Below are 20,209 nucleotides of genomic sequence, written 5' to 3'. Positions count from 1 at the left end.
TTTTTAAAACTAGATTAAAATGACCTAGTTAAAAAAAAAAAACTGCAAAATCTTCAGATTTGAATTATCCAATCAAACAAATCATATGATCACAGATCTAAAGTCGGAGGGGCCTTAATTCCAACACCTTCATTGTATAGATGAGGAGACTGAGGTTGAAACAATAGGTCAAAAAGGCAGTAACTGGCAAAGCCATGTTTAAAATCCAGGTCTCCTCTGACTCCAAACCTGGGACTCTTTGGCTTAAGCATTGGGCTTAAGGCTTTGTCAATTACGGTAACCATAGATATCCAACTGGAAGGGATTTCAGAAACCCTGTGCTATGGTACAACCTCTAATTTTACAGATGAGGAAACTGAGGCTCAGGGCTTAAGTAACTTAACCAAGGTCGTATAGGTTCTATTATATGTATCATGAAGATTAAGAAACAAATGCCCACCTCCTGACAGAGAGATGGTGGATTAAATAAGCAGAGTGAGACACATTTTCAGACATGACCAATATGGGAATTTGTTTTGCTCTGCTATCAGTACCTGTTACAAAAGTTTTATTTTTCTCTCTCGCACCATACCACCCCCCTTCTCCAGCCATGGGGTAGGGGTAGTAGATGAAAAGAAAAAAGATTAAATTCTTGCTTAATGAAAAAAATAAAATTTCATTACAAATTCTAAAAGAATAACAATTAACTGTTAAAATAAAGTGTCTGAATTACACATTTTGAAATAAATGGTCAAAAATGTCATAAATTCAAATTTAACCTAATACCTTCACAACACATAAAGAGATCAAAGATTTAACCACCCAGACAAACGTAGAAATCAATCTAAACAGTGTTTTTTTTCCCCACTAACTGCTTCTAAGTGAATAGTCTGCCATAATGATAGGTTGTAAAATTCTCTCAAATTTCATCCTAATTTTTATTGGAAGGATTAACCTCACTCTGTACAGAATATGTGTTTATTTTCTCATTTGCTACCATATAAATGTTTGAAGACACTTAAATTATATCACCAAGCCTATACAAAGGGTAATTTCTAAACTAGTAACATAACAGGCCAAATGTCATAAAAACTCACCATAAAAGAGAAAAAGGACAAAGGCATGCACAGCTGAGGGGCCAGTCAGTAAGAGGGAACAGCTCCCCTCGGGTCACAGATGCAAAACCCATCAATGACAATAAGTTACTGTTTACCAGGCTCATTATCATCGATAAACATTTGCTGAGCGAAGTGTGGTTGGAACTGGGGACCCAAAGACCTGTTAGGCACGCATACGACCTACAGAGATTTACCATCTAATTAGGGAGGCAGAACATTTATTCATTTGTTGAAAAATCATTTAGTAAGTGTCTACTATGTATCAGGAACTATGATAAGCATCAGCACATACTTTTTTTTTTTTTGTAAGTAACCACATAAACGTCCTAAGTGTCATATGAGTGGAATGGAGTAAGTAGGTACTGGTACATAAGGATTCATTTAGAAAAAGGCAGAGACAATTACATAAAGATTCATGAAGGAGAGGGGACCATCCCTCAGGGGCTTGGGAGAAAGTTAAGATTTTAGACAAAGCAGAGAGAAGGAAACAGGAAGTTGTTCCAGGTGGTGGAAAAGCCATGAACAACCCAGGTGGGACAGTGGTTATGTCAGGATGCCTTTTCAAAAATACCAGGATGTTCTTTCTGGAAGGTAACACGTTTTTGGAAGGCAACACGTTTCTTTTTCTTTTAAACAACAAATCCTATCATTCACTGTCTTCTCTTTTCTTCTCCCCCATCATCCCTCCCTCCCTGCCCAAAAAGAAACCATCACCCACCAGGACAAGGTCATGATGTCTAAGAAGACAAGAATCTTCTTCTGGATTAATAAATGCTGGGCAGATCAAGGTTGGATTTTGTGAAAGGTAAATGAAGGTAAAAGTCTCAGGGCATGTTCAAAAGCCTTCCTGAAATTATGATTTTTTTTGGTATAATTTATGTGTTTAACCCTGCATTTCCCTAAATTTGCTCCATTAGCCATTTCAACAGGAGGGGGAGAATGGACCAGAGAATTGAACAAAATTACCTCAAGACAGTAAGACTCTCTAAATAGAGGATAACCTGCTCTTGAAAGAACCTGCAATTCCATTTATGTAGATAAAAACTCAATACTTCAGTCAGGGCATTAAAAGCACTAATTTCACCTTAACAAGATGAGGAAAACAACTAAGTGGACAATTTCCACCTAAAATTACATGTATAAATATCTCAATGTGTCAAAAGTACTAAAAGTCAGTGCAATTTAAAAACACATTAGAACTGTGTTCTGGAAGCTGTTACAAAGGATTCCAGTAACTTTTATTCACTCAATTAAACTTCCAAATATATATTAAGCACCAACAGTGTGCAGAGCACTGTGCACAGAACACAGGGTATATACAAGTTTTGGACAGCCCCCATTCTCACATAGAGCTGACAGTCGAGTAAAAAATGTCAGCAATAACAGCAAAAAATTAAGAAATATGACCTTTTTTTCAAATTCTTAAAGCAAATAAAATGGTCTTACAGTATTTTGTAAAGTACAAGGATTTTAACAGGGAGCTTTTCTATAGAGAGTTGTTTTAGGTTATAACATTTGACCCACCATTTCTTACAAGATTGTTCATCAGGGTTACTTTAATTCAATACCACTCCTCAACTCCATGACGTTTTGATAGGTCTGTGAGGTCAACTCTCCAACCTATACATTCTTTTCCCTGCTGCCCCAGGGTTGCTGCTGGTGGCACTGCCCAATCCCAGAGACCTCCCTGCTTCTGCCAAAGAACCCAATGACACCAGGAGCTGTCACTGCTGTAGGGCCCCACCTGGAACCCACCCCACACGTGCCCTACTCCTGTAAGGAAAGAGAAGAATGTGTTTTTTGGGGGCAATCCAAAGCTGGAGACCAGAACCTATGTTCCATTAAAAATAGAGGTTAGATTCATCTACAATATGAGTTAAATGAAGTTCTAAGGGCTAGTTTAGGGACTTCATCACCACTTTGTTGGTGTGTAAAAACACAAGGCACTTTGGAATTCAACTTACTCATCAATTCAATATTGAGGGCAGGACTGGATTTGGAAATCAAAAGAGAGGGGTTCCAATCCAAGCTCTGCAATCTCCCAGTGGGACTTTGGGGCAAGTCATTTTGCCTCTTTCACTTTCCTGATCAGTACATGAGGGGATCCTCATTAGATCATCTCTAAGATACCTGTGGCTCTACTATCCTATGGAATGACTCCATGACTGGTTATGTGATTTTGGCCCAATTATTTAAATGTTTCTGGGCTTCAGTTTCCCTGTCAGCAAAATGAAGGTTTGGACTAGATGAGCTAAGCCCATTATTTATACCAGTATTGATATGAGAAAATGTATTTCAAGTTCCACACTATTTATTTACTAAGATTTTTGGAGCACAATCATTCAGAAATTGAGGAATGTCTGAAATTCTGAAATTAACTTACAAATGTGGCTAAATTAAATTGCTAGAAAACGTGCCTATAACTTTGACTTGAATGCCAATACAACCAGATTAAATTCTCAATTGCCGTTTCTTCACTCATAAAATTCTATCTTTGAAGAGTCTCTGCTGACCCTGGGCAAGTCACTTAACCCCGACTGCTTCACAAAAAAAGAAAGAAAAAAAAAAGAGTCTCTGTCTGCCTTGTGGCCTAATGTAACCACTATGGTGAATTCAGGTTCAACAAAAAATGTAATGATTAATATCTAGACTGTTGTACCTTACGTCTGTAAAATAGAGAATCATTAAAAATGAGAGAATGGCATTAACATGCAATGTTTATTAGAGTTAATTATAGAGCAGATTACCTAAAGTTCATCCTTATCAAAATGAATGCCAAAAATATTTTAGCTGGAGCTATATACTTTGATATTTCAAACATCATAACATCTTGAGGGCTCAATAAGTTTAGGATTTCTTGCCATTTACTACTCAACAAAGCCAAATAAAGATTGTTTACTTAATTCAACCTCTTGAGAAGAAGGCTAATAGAAATTGAATATTAATATAGACATATTCATTTGCCATAAAGACTTTTGTACACAATGCTCTAATCAACTATTATGACCGTCTAATCTTCAGTAAACAGAAACAGTCCCAGATATAGGCAGGCTTAGCATAAACTTTAATACTCAAATTTGAGCCTTTCAAATTCAAAATTCTGCACATTTTATACAGAAGAGGAAGAACTTTGCTAAATTCTTGGGAACTTGATTTTGCATGTTGCCTTAATACTGTGCTTTGTATATCTATTACCAAGTTCAGAGTATTTTACATATACCATTAATCATCTCTAGACTCCTGTACTAAAGGGGGAAAAATATTAGACTTTCCATTCTTGCACGTACAAAATGATTAAGGTTCAAACTAGAAATAGCTTCATATCTCCTGATTGTTCTCTCTCCTATGCCCCAGTTTCCTATATTAATTATTCAAAAAACAGGATATTCAGGCAGTTTTCGGATGAAGAAATTAAAGCTATCTATAGCCATATGAAAAAACGCTCTAAATCACTATTACCTAGAGAAATGCAAATTGCAACGACTCTGAGGTACCCCATCACACCTATCAGATTGGCTAACATGACAAAACAGGAAAATGACAAATGTTGGAGAAGACGTGGGAAAATTGGAACACCAATGCATTGTTGGTAGAGTTGTGAACTAATCCAACCATTCTGGAGAGCAATTTGGAACTATGCCCAAAGGGCTATAAAAATGTGCCTTCGACCCAGTAACAGCACTTGTAGGGCTGTATCCCAAAGAGATCATAAAAATGTGAAAAAGACCCACATGTACAAAAATATTTATAGCAGCTCTTTCTGTGGTGGCAAAGAATTGGAAATTGAGGAGATGTCCATCAATCTGGGAATAGCTGAACAAGTTGTGGCATATGAATGTAATGGAGTACTTTCCATAAAAATGATGAGCAGGTAGACTTGGAAAGACTTGTATGGACTGATGCTGAGTGAAGCGAGCAGACCTAGGAGAACGTTGTAGACAGTAACAGCCACGTTGTATGATGACTAACTTTGATAGACTTAGCTCTTCTCAGCAGTGCAGGGATCTAAGACATCTCCAGAAGTCTCACGCTAGAAAATGCTGTCCACATCCAGAGAAAGAACTATGGATTTTGAATGCAGATTGAAGCATACCATTTGTTCTTTTTTTTTTCTTCTGTTTTGTTTTGTTTCTTCTTTCCTGTGGTTCCTCCCATTGGTTCTAATTCTTCCTTACAACATGACTAATGTGAAAATATGTTTAATAGGAATATGTATATATATATATATGTAGAGCCTATATCAGATTACACAACATCTTGAAGAGGGAGGGAAAAGAAAATTTAAAACTCAAAAGCTTATGGAAGTGAATGTTGAAAACTAAAAATAAATTAATAATTTTTTTTAAATAGGGTGTTCAATGTAGAAAAGTGTAAATTTCTCCTTCCAAAGTTATAAAAAATGTTTGCTAACCAATTTTGAGGATTTTTAGGAAAACTGGAGAAAAAAAGGCTGAACTAATACTCTTTTATTATGCTTTAAAATTCAAAAGCATCATAGTAGTATCCAACAAGGATACATGCATGGGAATGAACATGAATCCAAAATTAAAATGACTACCATTTCCATAGTGTATAGGGTCTAGATCTCCAATTTCACTCTTATAGGGAACTCTGGATAAGCAAATTCCTTTCATCAGGTCAAGTCAGTACTTTCTCTACAACTTACAGTCTTAAGAGAGTAGCCAAGAAGACTAAGAGAGTTAATGACTCCCCCAGTTGTCACACAGCAAGCATCGGTGAGAACCATGACTTGAACCCAGATCAGTGTTCCTTGCTCTGAGACTAAGAGCATGCTCCACCATGCCACAGAGGCCTTTCAACATTCTGTAGTTCACTTAAAATATATATATTTTATTATTAAGAGATGTAATACAGACTTCCATTGTATCTTACTGTTAAATGACCAAGTTACATGGTTGTATCCAAAATGCTAGAGATTAATATTTATACATTTTAATGTCCTTCTGACACAGGAGAAATAAGAAAAAGGTTGTATGCCACTGTTTTCTGGAGAGTGCTTTCTTTAGGGTTACAGTAGGACTTTTGTCAGTTCTCATCCTCTTAAACCTTTGCAGAACTGACTCGGTTCCTTCCTTCTTCAAATTCTCTCTTCAATGACTCCTATGCTACTTTATTCTCCGGATTCTCTTGCTACATCTCAACTCTCTCCTTTTGCCTCCTATTATAAGACTGTCTGTAAGATTTTATCCTAAGACCTCTTCTCTCCATGTATTAATTTCCTTAAAATTCTCATCCACCTCCCAAGCTTAACTACCACCTTCTCCATCTACAGGTTTTCCTGATCTACATCTAGCCACTAGACCCAGATGGCTCCAGATGATGACTTTGCACAGCCCTCCCTCACTTAACTCAAATTCACCTGCATGTCACAGCATCACTTTCTTGATATCATGGTCCTCTTTGAGAACAAAGGACAAACAACCACCTTCTATGTCAGTGAATCCCAAATCCTTTATCTCCAACCCAATCCAGCCTCAGACACCTATTGGCTATGTGACCTTGGGCAAGTCACTTAACCTGTGTGCCCCAGTTTCCTCAACTGTAAAATGAGAGTAATAATAGTGGCTACCCCCGCCCCAGGGTTGTTTTGAGGCTTAAATCAAGTATTTGTAAAACGCTTATCATAGCATCTAGAATATAGTAGGCACTATATAAATATATAAGTTATAGTCATCATTGTTAACAACATCATTGTGATCACTCATCATTACATTTACTTCTCTATGGGGCATATCCACCAGAATGTCCCACCGTCACCTCAAACCCAGTGAGTTTAGATCACAAAATTATAGTTGGAATGGACCATTAACAGTCCAACCACTCACCTGAAACATGAATCTAAACTCGTCATTTTCACCCTCGGCCCAGCATCTCCTTTCCCCCTGACTTGCCTGTTTCTATTAATAGTTCAACCAAACTTCCAGGGGCCCCCAGCCCAAAGGCTCAAGGACATCAAAAGAGGCAGCTTAGCTCAGCAGAACTAGCACTGGACTTTGTGGGGAGAGGGAGGCTCTTTTACTAACTAGCATGGTGGACCTTGGACTTTTAAGTTTCTTCCCTGGTAATGTAACAAGGTTTGAAGAGTTTTAAGATTACTGGGGTAGTGGGGGGGGCAAACTGGATCATCAGTGTCCTAAATCTAGATGTGAAAAGGTCTGTAAAGGCCAACAAGTAGGAAACAAACACCCACATACGGAGGTTAAGTGAGTCACCTAAGGTTACAGAGGTAATAAGCATCACAAGCAAAATTTGAACCCAGGAACTCTAACTTCAGAGCCCCAGCTCTTTCCAGGGAAGGGGACAGAATGAGGAAGCAAGAGGTGAGAGGGTGACTGGTGGGCAGAATGGAAGCTGAGAGGAAAGCAGAGATTAAGGAGACAGAATCACTGGACTTGGCAACTAATTGCTTATGGGGGACAGGAAGAGTCAAAGATGACATGAAGCTAGGATGAGCAGATCAAGAGAAAAGGAAGTTAAAGGTGTGGAGCAGGTTTTAGGGAACAGATGGGTAGTTAAGAAGTCAGGTACTAGCGAACAGGGTGAGTTTGCTGTGCTGGTGAGATGTAGATAGATAAGAGATTAACAGGAAATATAGAAGTAAAACTCTTAGAAAAAAAAGTTGGGGGTAGACTTAAAAGGTTTGGGAGTCATCTGCATAGACATCGTAACTGAAGGTCTGGGAGGCTGATGAGATCACCAAGGGAGAAGGCAGAAAGAAGGGCAAGGGTCAAAACCTAGGGAAACATTTTTGTTTACAAAAATGAGAAGAAGATAAACAGCCCATCAGGGAAACAAGGAGGTACCACAGATACCACAGGAGGAAACAAGATGAAGAATTTCAACCCAGGGTGTCAAATGCTACACAGAGTTCAAGGATAATGGGGGGGGGGGGGAGATGTCACTAAGAGTGATACGGAAAAAGAAATGTACATGTTAACTTTATTACATATTTAAAAGGAACGGCAAGTTGTACATAACAGACTTAGAATTTCATGTACAATCATCTAGAAATGCTTGTTTTATTCCATAAATTAAAAATAAAATAAATAAAAATGAAAAAGAAAGAAGTGGTAAGGAAGTAAACTTTCTGAGAACTGTTTCAATAGAATGAATAAAAAACAACATAGCAAGGAGCAGATGAACTAGAGGAAAGAAGACACTGGGCACTGACTACTCTTTCTTGAACTTCAGCAGAAGGAAAGGCAGAGATAGGATAATAATTTAAGAGAACACCAAGGTCAAGGGATGGCTTTTTCTGGTTGTTTTTTCTTGTCTGACCAGAAGCATCTGAAATCTTCTGTGTTCTGGCCCCAAATTACCTTTTCTTATTTCTTATTTTCTTACCTATCTCTTACTTACTTACTTACTCACTCTTAATAACTTACCTATTTACTCTTACTAACTTACCTAGCACTTATTTCTTATTCCCTTGTAAGAGAAAAGCTCTCTACTCTAGCCAGACTAGTCTGCCCCAGAACTCAAAAGAAAATGTCCTGAATTTTCTCACTTCCATGACTTTGCCTTTCTTTTTGTGAACAATGCTCTCCTGGTCCATATGTGCCTATCAAATCCTACCCATCCTTCAAGGCCCATTTTCTGTACGAAGCCTTCTCTGACCATTCTGAACAGATGTGGCTTGCCCTCCCTGGAGCTCTCAAGCACTTATCTGTAACAATCATTTGCTATTCATTCACCTGTTATCTCAAATTAGAACGGTTCCTGTCTTATCTTGGGTACTCAACATCAAGCTCAGACTTCGCTGATCATATCTTATTTATCTCCTTCATTCCCCCAGTACAAATACCTGCAGAATGAATGAGTTAGCTAGAGAGATACTGCTTCCTATGTCTCCATACCCCCACCCCCTCGAGGCCACTTTTCCTTTCAGCTAGTAATAGGGTTTCAACCAAACTGTGCAGTCCATCAATCCTAGGGATTATCTGGCTCAATCTTTCCTTCATCACCTCCTTTCTTTCCACTCCCAAGGAAATCATGGCCTTGAGCTGCCCCCCACACCCCACCCAAGCCCTCTGGGACTCTTATACCAATTCCGTGGTTCCTACACACCTGAAATGCACTCTTGTTGATTAAGGTCTACAACCAATCCATAAATGTAGCTGAAATGTTCTAAATTTATACTGAAAAAGGAGGAAATAATCACTGCAAAGAAATCCTTCTCATTCTTCAAAGCTCACCTGAGCTTTTACTTCCTCCAGGGAGCCACCCTGATAACCTCAGCTGGAAGTAATCTTCTTTCCTCCAATTTCTTAAAGCACTTTGAATTAACTTTCCTTTTACATCTGTCTAATTCATAGATATTTATGTAATATTTATATTACTCTGCCTCACTTAAATCCAATTCATGCACAACCGAAAAACCGAAGAACAAGCAATAATTTATATTATGGTTGGTTCTTTAAATGGCTCATGATCTTACATTATAAAATTCTTAAGGGAAGAATCAAAACAAAAAAAAGTTGAATTAAGCTCTATGAGAAGGAAAGTTGTCAACGTGTTGTCCCAATTTTTTTTAAATAAATCAGCACATATATATTATTTTGTGTTCAAATTTTTTAAATGATTATTAAATATTTCCATGTGTCAGTACCTTCTACATATTGATCTTTTAAGATAACATTACATACTGTTCATATACCACAGTTGATTTAGCCATTCCTCTGTTCTCGTGCATTTGGCTTATTTTAAAATGTTCGCATACTACAAACAGTGTTATAATGTAGGATTTCAGAGACTGGTTTTTTTTTTTTCCTGTTCTGTTGAATTGCAAAAATTACAGTTGTTACATTTTCCCATTTTCATTAGAAACAATACAGCACTATGGGTTGGTTGTGAAATCTAATCATTTTACAATATTGCTCCTAAGGGGAAATATGTTCTGTGTTCTAAAAAACTAACTTAAAAATAGGTTTGGGCTTCAAAAGGTGGAGCCTTAATTTGGAAATTAAAGGCTTCCAAAAATGCATCTCTGTTCCCTGACAACAGCAGTGTATGATTCCTGTCACATGCAAACTCTAAAGTCTATGTGTGTATGTGAAGCTACTGGTGGAATCTCTCTCCTTACTTTAGTCATACCTCAACAGATATTTGAACTCTTACAACTAAACAATAGTGATATATGTAAATCCAAGATTTAAATGGTAGAAAAGGGCGAAAGAGTACAGAATCTAAATCACATTTCCTCAAACTGATGAGTATGTTATCACTACGGGAAAATGCCCTTTTTTGACAATTGGACAAATAAGACAGTATCTTTTCTGTTAGCGGAATTTGGTTTTGGTCTTTGGTGTACATATCTCCCTCTACCAATGAAATTAGCACCTGCTCTAAAACTCTGAGCCTTAGCACTGCTTGAGACAGAGAAGTGTCCAGCACTTAGTACAGTGCCTGACCCCTAGCAGGTACTTAATAAATGTTGACTGACTGATTGATTGACCTGCCCAGAGTAACAGCTGCACTACATCAGATTTAACACTTGAATCCAGGTCAATCCAGATCTTCCTGACCACCATCATAGAGTGCCTCTCTATTACTACTAAATTATGAATTATACATATTTCAAGAATTTATCAGATTCTATTCTCCCCAGTGCCAAAGGCTGGATATGCAAATTATTCAGTTAACTAAAGTAAAAAAAAAAACACAGTTTGGAATCATCACTTGGCATAATTTGGCCAAAAGAACCTTTTTTCCTGCACTATCTCAAGGCCAAACTGTATTCCTAGCTTCAGTAATATTTAACTAATAAAAGAATATTATTGTAATTATTAGCAATAATAATAATAATATCTCACATTTATATATTGCATTAAGGTCAACCCTGATGAAGTAAATCATGCAATTATTAATATCCCCATTATAGATGAAGAAACTGTAAACCAACCTACCAACTGAGTCAGACAGAGAATAAGTAATAAGGCAAAGACTCCTCTGTTAGTATGGAAAGAGCACTGGATTTGAAATCAGAGGCAGTTTGTTGGAGCCCTGACTTTGCCCCTTGCTACCAGTGGGACTTCAGTCAAATCACTTAAATCTCTTTAGGCCTCAGCTTTCTCACCTGTAAAATGGGAGGGGAGGGAGGAAGAAGAACCTCGGAAGAGCCTTCTATCCCTGGATCTGTGATCCTAGTATCCTATAAAGGAGGTGATCTCTAAGATCCCTCTCAGCTCTGGCCTAGGATCTGCTCCACTGGAGAGAAGGCAGAACTATTATCCAACTCTTGACTCTAACGCTCCATTAACTCTTTCAGACAACCAAATCATTATTTAACGATCTGCGGAAATAAGGCTCTAAATGTAGGACCACACGTTCAACCGTGTGATCTTAGGCAAGACATTCCCCCGCCCTCTTCAATTCAGTTTCTTTGTAAATTTCTCTCTCTGTCTCTGTCTCTCTCTCCCCCCCATACACATATTTATATGTTATATTCATATATAACATACATGAAATATAATTGTCATATAATGTGTTTTACATATTATATAATATAGCATATATAATTATATATCATGTGTTTTACATATTATACAATATAATTATAGGTAATCTTTTATGTAATTATCATATATATTATCTATCATATGACATGTTTTTACATACTATATATGTTTCTTAACATATTATAATATCAATATTCTATAAAATGAAAGGGTTGGATTTGATGACTAAGGTCCCTGTCAGCTCTCAGATCATGTCTTCATTCTGCAGCAGTCCTATATAATAGATGTAGTTCAAATAAAGCTAAGAATAAAAATTAAAACACTAGTTGTTTCAAATTTGACATATTCATAAAATAAGAGTCTGCAAAAGAATATAGACTAAGAAAAGCAAGTTGTAATTATTTTCCACAATGTGGTTTTAAAGATTTGTGGTCCTTGTTTAAGTTGTTTTGTACCTATCTAGATAGAGGTTCAATATATACGTCAACTTCTCTTCACTGAACATTCACCAGGGGCACTTCACAAGATACTACAGAAGGGTTATTTTATAATTCCTTGTGTACAATAATTCATCTCGCTAACCACTTCGCTTACTACACAAGGTAAAAAACCATGCTATTTACCACCACAATGAATAATTTCAACCAATAGTTTTAAAATTTTAATAAAATTTTAAGAATATGGATTTTTTATCAAATCAAACTTAAATGACAAGCATGACATATAAATACAGTATGGCGTAGGTAAGAGGTATCAAACATATGCCCCACAGGCAGCATTACGTGAGGCTCAGAACACTCCAATGTACCAACAAAACCAGATTAAAAAGTAATTGAGAAATATTTAACAAAATAAATAAAATATACTAAAAACATAGATAATTTTATATTTTTAAACACAAGTAAAAACAATTAGAGATGTTAACAGAGATAATCATTTTAAAATTTCAACAATGAAATTTAATTATACTTAAAAAAAAAAACTAAGTTAACATAGAGCCTGCAGTGATCTTTGGGGAAAACCTAGTGACCCCTGCTTTTATTTGAGTTTGTTACCCCTGGAGTAGGAGATAAGCCAGTCTAGAAGGGAAGAACATCTGAGTTCAAGTCCTGATCAAGAGACCAGATCTGTTTCATCGCTGACTTTGTTTCCCCAGAACCTAGCACAGAACCTTGGTGTACAGACGACACATTGTGATACTTACTAAATGAATACATGCTAACTCTAAGACCAGGCACTGATAGTTTTACCTCCTAGTGTCCCAGGCAACTCTGGAAGATATATTACAGCTGAGTTGTCAGATCTGTATCAGTGGAGGAAGTTTCTACAACTGGGAGTTCCCTACATCACAGGTCTGGACAAAAAAAATCAAGGACAAAGAAAGGATTTTATTATTACTGTTACCAAATGTGTGTTTGAAATTGTTAATTTTTCTCCACCAAAATTCTATTCTAATAGCACACAGTAGACACTTGATACATTTTTATTTGACTTGTCAACTAACAGATGCTCTATTGACATTATGGCGTGGAGAGGTCCTTGGATTTCAAAGGTTATTCTAGAAAAGTGACTCTCTACTAACTGCTCTCTCCAATTTGGAAAGACTTTTTAAGACCAACAGACTGTGCCTTGATTTTCTGAGGATCCACCCAGTTAAGTGCAGACTGGCTCATAATTTAGAAGGGTGGCCACCAGGTGATGAATTTATTTGGCCATGTGAAACCATGAACTTGTGAATTAAATGAAGTTTGAAACAACTGTAGTCTGCATCCTTGGAGGAAAAACCCATACAGATGAAAACTGGGGTCTAATGACGTACAGTTTAAGATAGTTAAAACTCAATGTCGAGGTATATAAACTGATGAGAGGTAAAATGGTTAGAGTTGGGCTCTATGTCAGGAAGACTCACACTGGGAGGGTGACCTGGGCAAGTTACTTAGGTTGTACATGAAAGAGCAGGTGATGATTTGCATTACTAAGGATGGCTTAGTTCCTAGGAATTTCTTTATAAACGAAATCTCAATTCCAGTCTACCCAAAGGAAAAAAAAAAAGCTCATTTAAAATAACACTAATATTTACAGTGACTTCACTCACAAGAATCTAGTGTGGTAGATATTATCATCCCTAAATGAGGAAATATCAGGCTCACAGACTTTATAATAAGTTCTAGCATCTACATACATTAAGTTTCAAAGGTAGAATCTGAACCTAAAACTTCTTAATTCCAAGCCAAGGCCAACACTTTATCTACAAAGCTAGGATGCTAAGCTGTATTTCCTCTAAACACCAAAGGGCAAAATAGCTCCAAACTTCCCTAATTAGCTTCTAAGAAATTTCTACAGCTAGAGAGGGCTTTATAAATTACCTATCCTAATCCAACATTTTATAGATGAGTAAACTGAGGCCCCGATTAAGTAACTTAATCAAAGGCATAGAGTCACTAAAGGGTAAAGACTCCAATCCTGGTCCAATCCTGGTCCAATCCTGGTCCAATCCTGGTTACACCGCTAGACCGGGTGAGAGTAGGAATTAATCGATGTCTTTTTGACTTCAACTTCTGTCCTCTTTCCTCTACCACATGCTGTCTCTCATTATAATATCTACAAAGAAAAAAATGACTATGTAATCCTTAAACCCAGGCAGAACTCCACTGTTACTTGAAAAATTCACATTCCATGCAAATGAATTAAATTTTTTCCTAATTCATGTTGCATCATTCTCCTCAAGCTCAAGGCAAACTGAATTTATTTGGAGGGCACTATGGCTCCTCAGTATTGAAAGCACTGGAAAGTTTTCCTCCTGCTGCCCTCCATTAAAAACTTTTCCTTTAACAAAAAAAAAAAAAGCTTAATTCCGAGGAAACCAATCAGAATTATTAACAGCACCGATGACTTGAGATGAAAAGTCTGCCGTTCCCTAAGTTAACCTTCAAAGAAACCCTGAAACAAACAACTTCAGCCATGCTTTAGAAAACAATTACCACTCTGACAAAAGGCTGAAACCAAACTACCCATTTTGAGAGGGCGCAGCTTTTCCAACCATCAGGCCAGTGCAATTTACAAGGGTCCCAATTAAACCCCGACTGCTCACCCCTTTCAAAGATCTACAACTCCGGGTGGCCACTGGCTCCAAGAGAACTTTGCAGGCTCTTTCCTGTATTTCTACTGCCTGGACTACCTGCTTCCCTTCCCCTCTTAATAATGCTACTAGTTTTTTTGTTTGTTTGTTTTTCAAATTAAACCGGAAGCGGAGCTAACATTCATTAACCAACACAGCTTTTTTTTTTTTTTAAACCCCTCTGGAACATACGAAACTTCCAAAAATATATTATGCAGAGACTTAAAAAGAGAGAGTGTGTGTGTGTGTTTCCTGGGATTCCCAATTCCTAGCAGCAAGAAGTGAACTTGTAAAAAGGAGAACAGCTTGGGGGAAGGGGAGAGAGGGGCAGGTAGCAGCACTTCGCAAGGCTCCGACTGGAAAGCCATCTTTCAGTCTCCAAGGCTTTGGTTTAACTTAGTTGTGGCTCCAGGACAATAGCCCAGTCTCCGCAGGAGCCGCCACAACCGCAGCCTGCATCCTAGCAGTAAGCCCCCTCCCCCCCCTTCACTCCTACCCCTACCTCCCACCCACTGTGGTCCAGCTAACATTTATTGTCTTTGCCTGGATTTTATGTACATTGTAACATCGATATCTATTGCTCTTTGGGTGCTCTGCTTGCTTCATTGTACATCACTTACTACAAAGTTTAACATACATACACACACACACACACACACACACTTTTCCCCAGGCGCCTCTATCTAACCACCCCGGCAATGGGCATTCCCCAGTGCAGGGATAAGCGGTCCAAACCCTTGCTGGGGTGAGGGCTCCTGACTCCCCACTCCCGTGCCTGGGCTCTGGGCACCGCTCACTCCAGGCTTCCCCCTTCCAACTTTCCGAAGGCAGAGCCTCCGAGTCGCTCAATTCCCGCCCCCGCAGCCTTGCAGCTGCAAGTTCTCGGGGTCCAGGACCGGGTCCGGGTCCAGCAGTGGCGCGGGTGGGCGGGCGCATAGAACGTCTCCCAGTTGCAGGCTCGAGCTCCCTTCTCGCGCCCTCCGCCTCCATTCCCCGACTTCGGCTCCGGACAAACTTTCCTGGAAAGTTTGCAGCAGCCCGGGGACCCAGAGCACTCCTCGGCTCACCTTCAGGCTGCCCTGATCCCAGGGCAAGGTCTGCAGCGGAACCGATCCAGGAGGTCGCGGTGTTGCATGGTCTCCGTCGGTCCCGAGCAGCCCGTCCCCCTTTCTTCCCCTGCCCGTCCCCTACCAGCTCCCCCCAGGCTCCCTCGACTAGTCGTCGCCACTCTCTCGGGAACCCGGGAGCCCTCTCACGCTCTCGAGGTGCAGGAGGGAGATCCCTCCGCCTGCTGCAACTTACACGCGTGCCGGCGCTAGTTTCTGTGGCATGAAAAAAAAAAAAGTAAACCGCACACTTTCCCAGACTCCTGGACTCTGAACCATATGGCTCCTAAATGATTATACCCTGCAGATCAAAGATCCACGCTCTTGCTTTTATAGAAGCACATTCACTAGGAGGAAGGGACAAGCAAGCACTTAGGGGCTTTCTCTTTTTTTTAATCCACCCTTCTAAGAACGATTGTGAATGCCGTAAATGCTGGTTGGACTTTTCTAAACAATTTAAAATGTACACCGGTATTTTGGTCTGGGAAATTTCAAGTGAGTCTTAAGGGAGGAAAGCTTTCCATGAGTCCTTTTTACGTTTGCAATTCTCCAACTAGTAAAATCTGCAAATTAATCCTTAAATAGACATCTCTACCCTTCTCTTCAAACTTACAAGTCCATCATCGCTTTAGAAACCCAGCACATTCTTCCACACAGACTAGAACCAAATAGTGCTCAAGGAAGAAAAAAATGAAAGTGTTTCGCCGGTAGTTTTGGATAAAGGCTAAATTCAAATCTGCCTAAACCTACCACGAGGGGAAACTGAAGCACTCAACCGTCAACCGAGTACCTAACCAAGCCAAATACTTAAGGCAAAACACCAACTTTTCATGTCCTAGACAGTTGGCAATCAAAGCCAGCGCGTTATTTAAAATTCAAGGTCCTGGGGGGAGTGAGGAGGGGGTGAGGCATAGGAAAGGAAGGGACAGGAGGCTGAAGAAGAGGGGGGAGGAGGAGGGAGGGGGAAGAAAAGGAAAGAAGCAGAGACAGAGACAGTCAGAGACACCAGAACAAATATGAAAATCCAACCGGAAGCTAAAAGATAGACTAGAAAGTCCATTAAGAATAGAGAGATATCAGATGATTCTCAACTCCAGCAACTTCATTCTAGTTCACAGAATGCTGCAATTAAAGTTCACAGTGTTCCTTCATATTCTTAATCCCATCTTTTACAGAAGAAATATTTCCCAATGAGTTCAATAAGAAGTAGATGTATCTCAAACCAGTCTTTGAGCCTCAGTTTCCCCATCTCTAAAATGAAGAGATTAGGCTAGCATTTCTCAGGTCCTCTTCCAGCTACTATTCTATTAACACAGGAAGACTAGACAATTATGGATGTACGGATTGGGGTTTCCCAAAGGAGGGTAAGACTTATTTCAGAAAGTTACCTCACATCTACCCACCGTGGTAAGGACAAAAAAGATTGGTTTCTCTAGGAAAGAGCTTTGGGGAAAGAGGACTATAAGAACAGAGAACCCTACTGCAGGCTGCAAGAGAGAAGGAAGCCAAGAATGTTTCCCTGAATTAGAAAGGCAGGTTCCCCAGTTCAAAGTTTATCCATCCAACCACCATTGCGTCTATGACCTTAACATTGGTAGTTGAAGACTAAGGGAGTAGAACAGATCTGTGGCAAAGGGGAAAATATGAGACGTCCAGAATATGTTTATGACATTAAACTGAACGCTGCGTTTTCCTCAGCACTAGGAACCCACCACTTGTGACCACACTTTAGAGAGCACGCACACACCGCATACAAACACACACACACACACACACACACACTCACACAGTTTCTCACCACGATAACACAGATTTAACCGTAGCTACAAACGTACAAAGTCATCCTCTGGGCAAACCTCTCCTGGTCAATTTGATTTATATGTCAGACCGCAAACATAGGATACCTAACTGAACGAAAACCTGTGTGATTGTCGCAGCTCCGGCCATTAATAGCCTGTGCAAAATACAATCACAATTCTAATACAATCACAATTCTGTTTCTAAAAGAGAAATTGAATGCTGGGGCCGCCTCCTCAGTATCAAGGGTAAATAGCAAAGAGATACTGGTGTATACAATCACACATCAAAGATCAAGGGTCCCAAAGAATTCCTTGGAGTAATTGCTATTTATTAATAAATAATGGCGCATAATCCGGATGAAACATTTTGCTTGGAAATTCCGATTTGCCAAGCTACCCAAGAAACCAGATTGCCTGTTGGGAGTGATTACCCCAGGAAACAGGCAGAGATTACAGGGAGGCAAATTTTGTACACATTTGGCGCTGCCACGTTTTGGGTATTTTAAAGTGATCCGTTATCCCAAACGTCAGGAGGATCAATTAGGGGTGGTCAAAATCCCAACGTCTGAGACCTAAGAGATCAAAATAATCCCATTCAATTCCCAAGCTTGTTTTTGAATCATAGAGTTAAGCGGTCTCTGAAAATACTATAAAAGGGGATGCCATACCAGTAGGTGCCTACATCTTCATCCCACAACCCACAGGCTTCCCCCGGTTTACACCCAGAGCCATCCTACTCTGACTCACAACTGCAGCTAGAAAACGAGAATCGAGAAGATAACGTCGAGATGCGCAGGTGGGGGTGGGGGTGGAAACTGGTGGACAAGAGGATGGGGGCGACCGCCTTCTACCACGTCCCTAGAGTGTCGGGACACCACCGAAGTTTGCCGTCTGCAAGGAAAAGCAGCAAGAAGTCGCCTTACCCTCCTGCATTTGCTAGAGGGCGCTGCATCCCAATATATCACCTGGTCTCCTTGTTCTTCCCAGGGCACCATTTCTATAACAAGTTACACTCAAAAATAATGCAAAAGCAGCATATCTTTGCAAGTTTTTTTAATTGCCCCGTATTTTATGCATTTTTAAAGCTACTCACACATTTTTACCTACGTGTCTATCTCTTAGGTGTAGGTAATGCCCACCTACTTTTTTTGTGCATTTGGGTAAATGAAGGAGGGTAGTCTCTAAAATTCAGCGATCATTTTAAACTGGGGGGAAAAAAAGAAAAGAACTAGAAAAATAGAAGAAATAAACACTGTACTCACCAGGCCGGCGGAAGCCTCCACGCTCCACTTTAAAAGTCTCTTACAGCTCCGTTAATCCACGCTCCCCACGGTTTAATTAAAGAACCCCAAAAGGCCAGAAAACCCCGTCGAAAGTCCCAACTTTCCCCCTTTCTTCCGTTCTTCAGCATTTCCCCAACGAAAATGAGACCCGCCGCTGCTCCCCGCATCCAGGCAGCCGCATTGCCGAAGACTTCGAGCCGACCTTAAAAGTTGAGCAGGAAAAGGGAGACGAAAAGGGAGAGAGATGGAGCAAATAATGGACGAGAGGAAATCCAAGTTGTTCAGGACATGTCCAGGCAACGAGTGGGGAGAGTAGAGTTGAGTTGCAGCAGAGAGCTGCGGCGGATCAGTGACTCCGGCTTTCTTTCTCACTCACTCCCTCTTGGACTTGGCTCAATGGAAAGGGGGTGGGGGGGGAAGAGAAGGAGAAGGGGGGAGGGGCGAGGGTGGGGAATTAGGTGACGTCACCGCTCCTCCCTCTCTCTTTCCCTCCCTCCCTCCCCCACACCTCTGGACAGTCGGGATTCTCCAGCGGTGCGGGCGAGAGCTGTAGAGGCTGCAGCGGTGGCGGGAGCGGCTGGATCGTCTGTCTAGCTGGCTGCCTGCCTGCCTACCTGCCTCGTCTCTCCCTCTCTTTATCAGGAGAGGAAGCCTTTTCTCTCATTCCCCTCCAACCCTCCCTCACTCCTCTTGGCGGTGCCCCTGGAGCACCTGAGTGGGAGCCTCCCTCCTTTTTCTGCAAGCCCCAGGGCAGCATTTCTCAAGCCTGTGACTGCAGGTGATGGTCTTCCTCCTTTCTGTAGCTGGGTATTAGTTGCAACATGTTGCTAGTCCAATTCCTGCAACGTTCGTGAATAAGAGTCTTGGCGTACTGAATTGCTTACTAGTCGCTGACTTTCTCGTTTAACCCCCTCCAACTCTGGCTGTTTTGGTTAAAGATTAGGATGCTTATGTTTCTGTAGGGCTTCTGTAGGCTGTTTCTCGAGCTGTCTTCGCAGTTAAAATACCTGGCTTCATTTTACTTTTAAATGCCATTTCAAATGCTGGTAGGTTTTAAAAAATGTATTCGGAAAATATATGCGAGTTTCATTTATTTGGGGAGATGGATTTCTCTTTTTTTTTCTTCCACTTCGTCTGTAGTGAAATTTGCTGATAGCTCAGCACAAATACACACAAGGAACAGAGAATTTTAGGTTTGTAAGACAGACGGTAGGAACGTCCGATTCATCTTCCCGTTTCAGTTCAACAGACATGTATTAAGTGCTGACTGTGTGCAGTTGCCTGTGCACTGAGGACGATACAAAGTTTGATTTAAACATGATCTAGCA

The 20,209-nt window shown here is 40.0% G+C and overlaps 1 protein-coding gene across 3 annotated transcripts in view; it reads right to left on the bottom strand.

Annotated features, from left to right (window-relative positions):
- The window catches only part of FAT1 (FAT atypical cadherin 1), a 171,848-nt gene extending 152,595 nt beyond the window's left edge, over positions 1–19,253 (bottom strand). For 2 of the 3 annotated variants that reach the window (XM_027837365.1, XM_027837367.1), the window contains exon 1: positions 18,861–19,253. The gene's annotated coding sequence lies outside the window, so the exon portion shown is untranslated. Of the gene's footprint in view, positions 1–15,760; positions 15,841–18,860 lie in introns of those variants that run through there. The other variant, XM_027837366.1, reaches the window with a different exon arrangement.
- Positions 19,254–20,209: the final 956 nt, after the last annotated feature.

The sequence above is a fragment of the Vombatus ursinus genome, unplaced genomic scaffold (assembly GCF_900497805.2).
Source record: "Vombatus ursinus unplaced genomic scaffold, bare-nosed wombat genome assembly UNPS02014821.1, whole genome shotgun sequence".
NCBI classification, from domain to species: Eukaryota; Metazoa; Chordata; class Mammalia; order Diprotodontia; family Vombatidae; genus Vombatus; species Vombatus ursinus.
The sequence above is the reverse complement of the archived record's forward strand: the minus strand, read 5'-3'. Positions and strand labels throughout refer to the sequence as shown.